At 45.0% G+C, this 7092-nt stretch overlaps 1 pseudogene; it reads right to left on the reverse strand.

Moving 5' to 3' along the window:
* Nucleotides 1–4972: 4972 nt before the first annotated feature.
* On the reverse strand, nucleotides 4973–5608 carry LOC133771025 (casein kinase II subunit beta-like; annotated as a pseudogene).
* Nucleotides 5609–7092: the final 1484 nt, after the last annotated feature.

The following is a 7092-nucleotide window of genomic DNA, read 5'->3' on the forward strand; positions in this document are numbered from 1 at the left end:
GGTGTGCCAGGGGGGCCCCCTTGCTTTGTCCTCCCGGGGGGGGGGGGGTGTCACGGCCAAGGGGAGCACTGATCGCTCGCCTCCCTGTACCCTCACAGAGACACCAGCATACCTAGGGGCCCGGGCATTGTCCTGGGAGCCACCCCTCCTGGGGCCCCGGGCCTGCGGGTCTGGACACAGCCGCCAGGTCGCTGTGGGCTGCTCTAATCTTGCTGATAAGGGAAGAAGCAAGGGTTAAGAGGGATTTGGAGCCTCTTAGGCCGTTTCCTCTCTCTCTTCCCCTCCCCCGCCCCTCTGACGTGGAAGATGATTATGTGGTCTTAAATCTCCAGATAACCTGGAGGCGGTGGAGATTATTGCTAATAAAAATGTCGGTCAGCCTTGGCCTTCGGGGGTGCTCGGGCTGTGTGTGGTGGGTGAGCTGGACGCAGTCCGCTGTGGCGTGTGCATGCCCGCGTCTCTGGGTGGAATCCCTGAGACTGCAGCCTCTGCCCTCGGAGTGGCCACTGCAGACAGCAGCGGACACACGGAGCCGACTTCCCCATCGGTTCCTTTCCCTCTCGGGACAACTGTTTGGTTAGGTCCCGTGCGGTCTGGAGTGACGTCCTTCCCCTGCACTCGCGTCTTGGCATTTGTCAAGTGAGTGCTGACGTGCACCTCTCGGGAGTCCAGGCAGATACTTTGTGTCAGTTTCAGCTTCTGTCTCTCCTCCCCTGCCCTGCAAGGGGGGAGGCATACTTCAAGGGAGAATCCCAAGACGGCAGGTGAACGTTTCTAGGGGCCTGTGCCCTCCTGTATCAGACCCCGTTAAAAGGTGGCCAGAGTTCAAGGGAAATGTCATCTTCATTCTGTAAAACATGACTTCTAAAAAAAAAAAAAAAAATCCTTTTGGTGCCCAAGGCACTGTGCTAATGCTGGAGACGCGAACAAGGTGGAGTTGCAGTGGTAACACCGAAGGAGCTCAGGGTCTGGGTGATAGCCAGGAATTGGTTGTTGTTGTTGTGTTTTTTTTTTTTTTTTTTTTGGATGTAATTTCTTTTGGATAGATAATACATGTTTGAATGTATCAAAAAGCACATTATAGTGGAAAGTTGATCTGGGTTCTGCCATTTACCTCCAGCTGTCAGGTGTGCCTTGAAGGAAGCAGCTCGTGTTACTCCCATTTGGAGATCCTTTGGGAAATGCTACACACAGACAAACACACACACGCGTGCGCACAACCTGCCTGCCTCCGTCCATCATCTGAATGGCTCTCTATAATTCAAATCGTGGAATGCTACATACCTTCACCATTAACCATATATCTTAGCGATGTCATCATACCTTGCCATCAGTATTTGCCTCATTTTGAAAATAGCCACTTAGCAGCCTGATAGTGATAGAGACTCAGGTTGTTTCCTATCTTTATTTTTATAAACAAGTGGAGCAGTAAATAACCTTGTGCATCGTATACATTACTTGGGTTTGAGATGTGTGAAGGATAAATTGTTAGAGGCCGAATAAGTGGGTCAAAGACGGGGGCTGTACTCTGACATAGCAGGTGAAGCTGCCCACCGCAATTCTGGTATCCCATATGGGCGCCGGTTCAAGTCCTGGCTGTGCCACTTCCGATCCAGCTCTTTGCTATGACCTGGGAAAGTAGTAAAAGATGGCCGAAGTCCTTGGGCCTCTGCACCTGCGTGGGAGACCCAGAAAGATGCCTGGATTCAGATCGGCCCAATTCCATCTATTGTGGTCATCTGGGGAGTGAACTAGCTGATAGAAGACCTCTCTCTGGCTCTACCTCTCTCTGTAACTCTGCCTTTCAAATAAATAGTCTTTTAAAAAATAAAGATGGTGTGTTTGTAATTTTGATGGACAGTGTTGAGTAAACCTTTACCAATTTATGACACCATCAGTGATGGAAATGTCATCAAACTTTCTGAACTCTTGCCGCTTTGATAGGTGAAAACATGTGAGCTGATGTTAATTTACATTTCTCTTATTAATGTTTCAATGTTTTCGTGTGATTAAGAGCTATGGTATTTTCTGGAAACTTCCTATACTTTGTCTAATTTTTCTAATGAACTGCTGGTGTTTTTAGTGATTTGTGGGGAACTTAATGTATAGTGGATACAGATTCTTGTGACATGGATTGAAAATATTTTTTCTAAGCTTATTCTTGGTTGAAATTTTTCAATGTAATTTTTTTTGTTTTGTGAATTGGGTTGTTATATCAGAAAAGTTTTTTACCTCTAAGTCTTAAGGTTTTATTTTTCACTCTTAAGAACATGATCCATCAGGAATTGACTTTGATGCAAAGAGTGAAGGAGGGACACAGCTTTACAATGTTTTATCCAGAAGTCTCAAGCCATTAATTGACTAATTCATCTTTCTGGACAGATGTGTAGTGCTTGCCCTATCAGGTAGTTCAGTCCATAACTCTACTACAGAGTTATGGAGACAGGTTACAGTAGCTGTGGAGTCTGCACCTGCAAATGTTTCATTTATGGAGTTGTTGATCCTACATTAGACCTTAGACCTACAGGCCAATGGTAAAGCTGCCTATTAGGCTTAGCCTTTGAGTTGCTAAATGTATTTCTCCTATTCTCTTGTTGAGTTCTCAGGCCACACAGCTAGCCATTTTTCTATTGTCTCTCCTTTATATAGTACTGAGCATTATCATGACAGTTGTCATGTGTTGCATCTGTTCCCTATCTCTTAAGAACAAATGATACTATTATAAAAAGTAAAACTGGCATTACTTTCATAGTTTTAACTGTTTCTCTTTCCATGGAAATCATATATAACTTCTTACCTAAAGCGCTCCCCAGTCTTCTGAAAACTGTGGAGTAAGGAATGTTTATAAGCTATCTCAAAGCTAAGTGCAAGTGCCACAGCCGTGCAGTTGACTAAGATTCCACTGCCTTAACAGACCTCACTGAAGTGACTATTTGCTGTTGTGGGCGTGTTGCTTGGAGTTTGTTATGATTTCATGTCTGGGAGTAAAACAGTGGGTGAATATCCTTGTATGGAAACACTTCATATTTTTTTTAAGTATTTTTTATTTGAGAGAGAAAGTGTACTCCCATCTGCTGGTTCATGCCCCCATTGCCTTCAGTGACTGGGGTTGAATCAAGTTGTGGCTGGGATCCTGGAATTCAATCCATGTCTCCCATGTACATGATGGACTCAACCACTTGAGCTGTCTGTCACCTGCTACCTCCCAGGGTGCATGTTAGCAAGTAGCTGAAATGAGGGGCAGAGCTGGGACTCAAACCCAGAAAACCTATTCTAATAAAATAAACTGTCCAACAGTGGAATGGGTTGGTACCTAAAGTGTGGTGTGCCTTCTCTCTGAATGCATTTAAGAAGCTGTAGAGAGGCCAGTGCTGTGGTGTAGCAGGTTAAGCCACTGCCTGCAGTGCCAGCATCCCATATGGGTGCCAGTTCGAGTCCTGGCTGTTCCAATTCCAATCCAGCTCTCTGCTATGGCCTGAGAAAGCACTAGAAGATGGCCCAAGTCCTTGGGCCCCTGCACCCACATGGGAGACCCGAAAGAAACTCCTGGCTCCTGGCTGCAGATTAGGCCAGCTCTGGCCTTTGTGTCCATTTGGAGAGTGAACTAGCAGGTGGAAGATCAAGATTTCTCTCTCTTTTTCTGTAACTCAATCTTTCAAATAAATAAATCTTTTTTAAAAAAACCTGCAATGTAGGCTTCAGAGGATATATGCATGGGGCAGAAATGAGCACTGGATGGCCTTTTGTCTCCCTCTGCCTTTCAATTAGCAAGATTCTGAGTCTGCCTGATGTTTAATTTGTTGTGAATCCTCCTTTCTTGTCCCTAAGTCCTGGTCTTCAGAAGTCGGCTCACACGTGGAGCTCCTCTCTTGGTGATCCTTCTCTGACATCTGTGTTTCTCCATGTGGGTTGAGCTGCTACTTCTTGTGTTCTCATTTATGATGCTACACTCATTTACAACATGAGACACTTGTTGGAAACAAGAGCAACTTACATTTTTCAATATAAAAATTACAGAAGTGCACTTGAGGCCGGCGCCGTGGCTCAACAGGCTAATCCTCCACCTAGCAGTGCCGGCACACTGGGTTCTAGTCCCGATCGGGGCACCGGATTCTGTCCTGGTTGCCCCTCTTCCAGGCCAGCTCTCTGCTGTGGCCCGGGAGTGCAGTGGAGGATGGCCCAAGTGGTTGGGTCTTGCACCCCGTGGGAGACCAGGATAAAGCACCTGGCTTCTGCCATCGGATCAGCGCGGTGCGCCGGCCGCAGCACACCAACCGCGGCGGCCATCGGAGGGTGAACCAATGGCAAAAGGAAGACCTTTCTCTCTGTCTCTCTCTCTCACTGTCCACTCTGCCTGTCAAAAAGTAAAAAAAAAAAAAAAAAAAAAGTGCACTTGAAAAAAATTTGAAAACAGAACACAATACTAATACTTCATGCGCCAGTAGTAGTAACTAGAATGCCCAGATCCCATGCTGTGGTAATGCTCCCACTACCCCTAGAGCAGAGGTGCTGTTCCCACTACTCCTGCTTTGTGGATGGCAAGAGTGTTGCGCCGAGAACTTCAAAGTCTGGTTCACAGTAGCTTAGCTAGAAAGTCGTTACTGTTATTTGTTTGGTGGGTGAAAGTTATATTAGCTTGTTGCCTTAAATAACTTCCTATTAATTATTCATCTGTGTTACCCTAGCTACTAAAAGCCTCAGGGGTAAGTCTCTGTGTGGTCCTAGCACTGTGTAGAAAGTCTGCCACTTTAAGGGAAGTGCTGAGGAGATGTCCAGGGTCTCTCTGCTCTACCTGCTACATCCATATCTCAGAAAGTTAAAACTATCTATTGCTCTGCATTGGCACAACCCCATATGCACTTTTTTTCTTGCCTTTTCTTTCACTACTTTATAGCATATTCTTGCTATAATGACTCCTTTAAACTAAAATTCAAAGAGCTTTCAAAGACAAAGGGCAAGGTCAGGTGGGAAATTAGGACTCATCTTGGCTGGGCTCTTGGAGTTGCCTGAAGCTTGGAGGTGCAGCTGGCCAGCCGTTAGATACATCTTGACCCCACAGAGCCTGGGCACACACTGGTTGGCGGGTTGCTTGGGCTAGAACTCAGGCTGCACAGTGAAGACTGTGTGAGGGAAATAGGCGGAAGTAGAGGCCAGCTGCCTGATGGTGTTGCGATGACTGGAGTGTGTGTGTATGTGTGTCATGGGAACAGCGGAGCTTCACTGTGACCTCCTCTGGCATGTCCGAAGGGCTCATGGGAAGCCAGGTTCTCACAATACAGTTGGGGATGTTAGCCAAAGTCTCACTGCCACTACTCTGATATCTGGGTGATGCCAAGATGGGTAACAATGAGAGGGCATCGGCTAACCCATAAAACTTTTCATCTTCTTTCTCAATAAGGTTGCTCTGGTTGGGATTATCTTCCAGCTGTTCATCAGGTTCTGGGTACAAAATCCTGTCTGGAACTTTGTCAATAGCGAGGAACATGCTCATTCAGTCTAGTAAGATTGCATTTGTCCTGGATGTAGTCTTGGTCGTTTTACAGAATAATTCATTTCCGTGTAGCCCTTAGAGCCAGGACATCTAGGACATTTCCTCTGAGATAATCATCTTCACATCGGCAGCTGGAGGGGGGAGGACGAGTAGCTTCCTAGAAAAGGTGGCACCTGCTGCTTCAAAGACCGTGGGCTAAGGGATGGAGGGGGCAGAAATTCTAACGCAACCTTTGAAGAATGGGAAACTAGTGAATTTTGAGGAACAGTGCCAGAGAGTCCTACCTTCTTTTCCCTGGTGATGGAGGTTTATAGGCAGCATGACAGAGTAGAATGAACACTAGAATGCAAATAGATCCAATCTCGTGTTCTGGTGTCAAACTTTTAGACAAATTAGCCTTTTTTTGTCTCTGTTTTTTGTTGTAGTTGGTTGACATTCTTGTGTAGAATGGGTCACTGGGACATTGCTTGCTGAAATAGAGAACACCCTCTACTTCATATACTTCATATTTACTTGTCCAAACCCTAGCATATAATGGGTACTCATCAAAGGATTGCCATCTTTCATCCAGCTGCCTACAATACACAATGTGCTCCCTTTTAGCACCTGTGGAGTTTCTCAGCCCAGAGATGGTGTTTGCATTCACAGGTCCACCATTGAAAGGAATTCCTTTATGTTAAGGCAGCACTGACCAATCAATATTTTCATGTAAATAGAAATGTTCTTATGGCTTAGAATGTAACCAAGTGTCACCGCAGAGTGAAATTACACTTAAAATTTTCATTTCTTGTAATTTGTACTTAAATTTAGTCACATGTGGCTAATGGCTATCATATTGACCAGGGCAGAGTTAAGGTATTATTTGTGTCTGGATCAATCACTTTTAAGGAACACTGAATCTTACTGCTTACTCAGATGAGTTTGCCAGAATAATCCTGTCCCTCAAATCTGAAAATGGAAGGAGACAGGTAGAAGGTAATTTTGATGAAACAATGAACAGGATGATCATCCTCAACAGGAGTGAGGGGTCTGAGTATTTTGGGGATGGAGGCATTTCAGAACAGAGTCAGTGTGGTTTGGGGAAAGAGCACCAGTAACACAGAGAAATTAAGGCAAATGGTGAGAACAGAAAGATCGTTCAAGCCTCTTTTCAAATTTTCCCAGATCTTTCCCCGAAAGGCAAGATGGGAAGCAGGTGGAGAGGGAAGAGCAGGAGGGAAGCTTTGGCATTTTCTTGGGAAGGAACATTTCTTTTAAGGCCTTTGACTTTCCTGTCAGTAATGGCTAAGATTACAGTTGTTAAGTAGGAGGCTCAGAGGAACATCTGGACAATTAATACCTAAGCCAAGACAACGAAATTATATAAAATACCAAGAATCCCTCCAATTTTCAATGAAAGAAAGACAAGTAGGTTGATTTTACTTTTTTCCCTAAAGCTCCCAAGTTTGGTCAATTTCTTCCAATAATTGAACAATTTGTTCACTTCCTTGTTTAGATTTGCCTATCTTGACATAGGTGAAATGGGGAATGCATGGGAGCAAAAATCGAATGTAAAGTGTCTTTGTTGAAACTCATGCTGACCAAAATAGTCTGTGAGCTTG

Source organism: Lepus europaeus, chromosome 12, assembly GCF_033115175.1.
Source record: "Lepus europaeus isolate LE1 chromosome 12, mLepTim1.pri, whole genome shotgun sequence".
Lineage (NCBI taxonomy): Eukaryota > Metazoa > Chordata > Mammalia > Lagomorpha > Leporidae > Lepus > Lepus europaeus.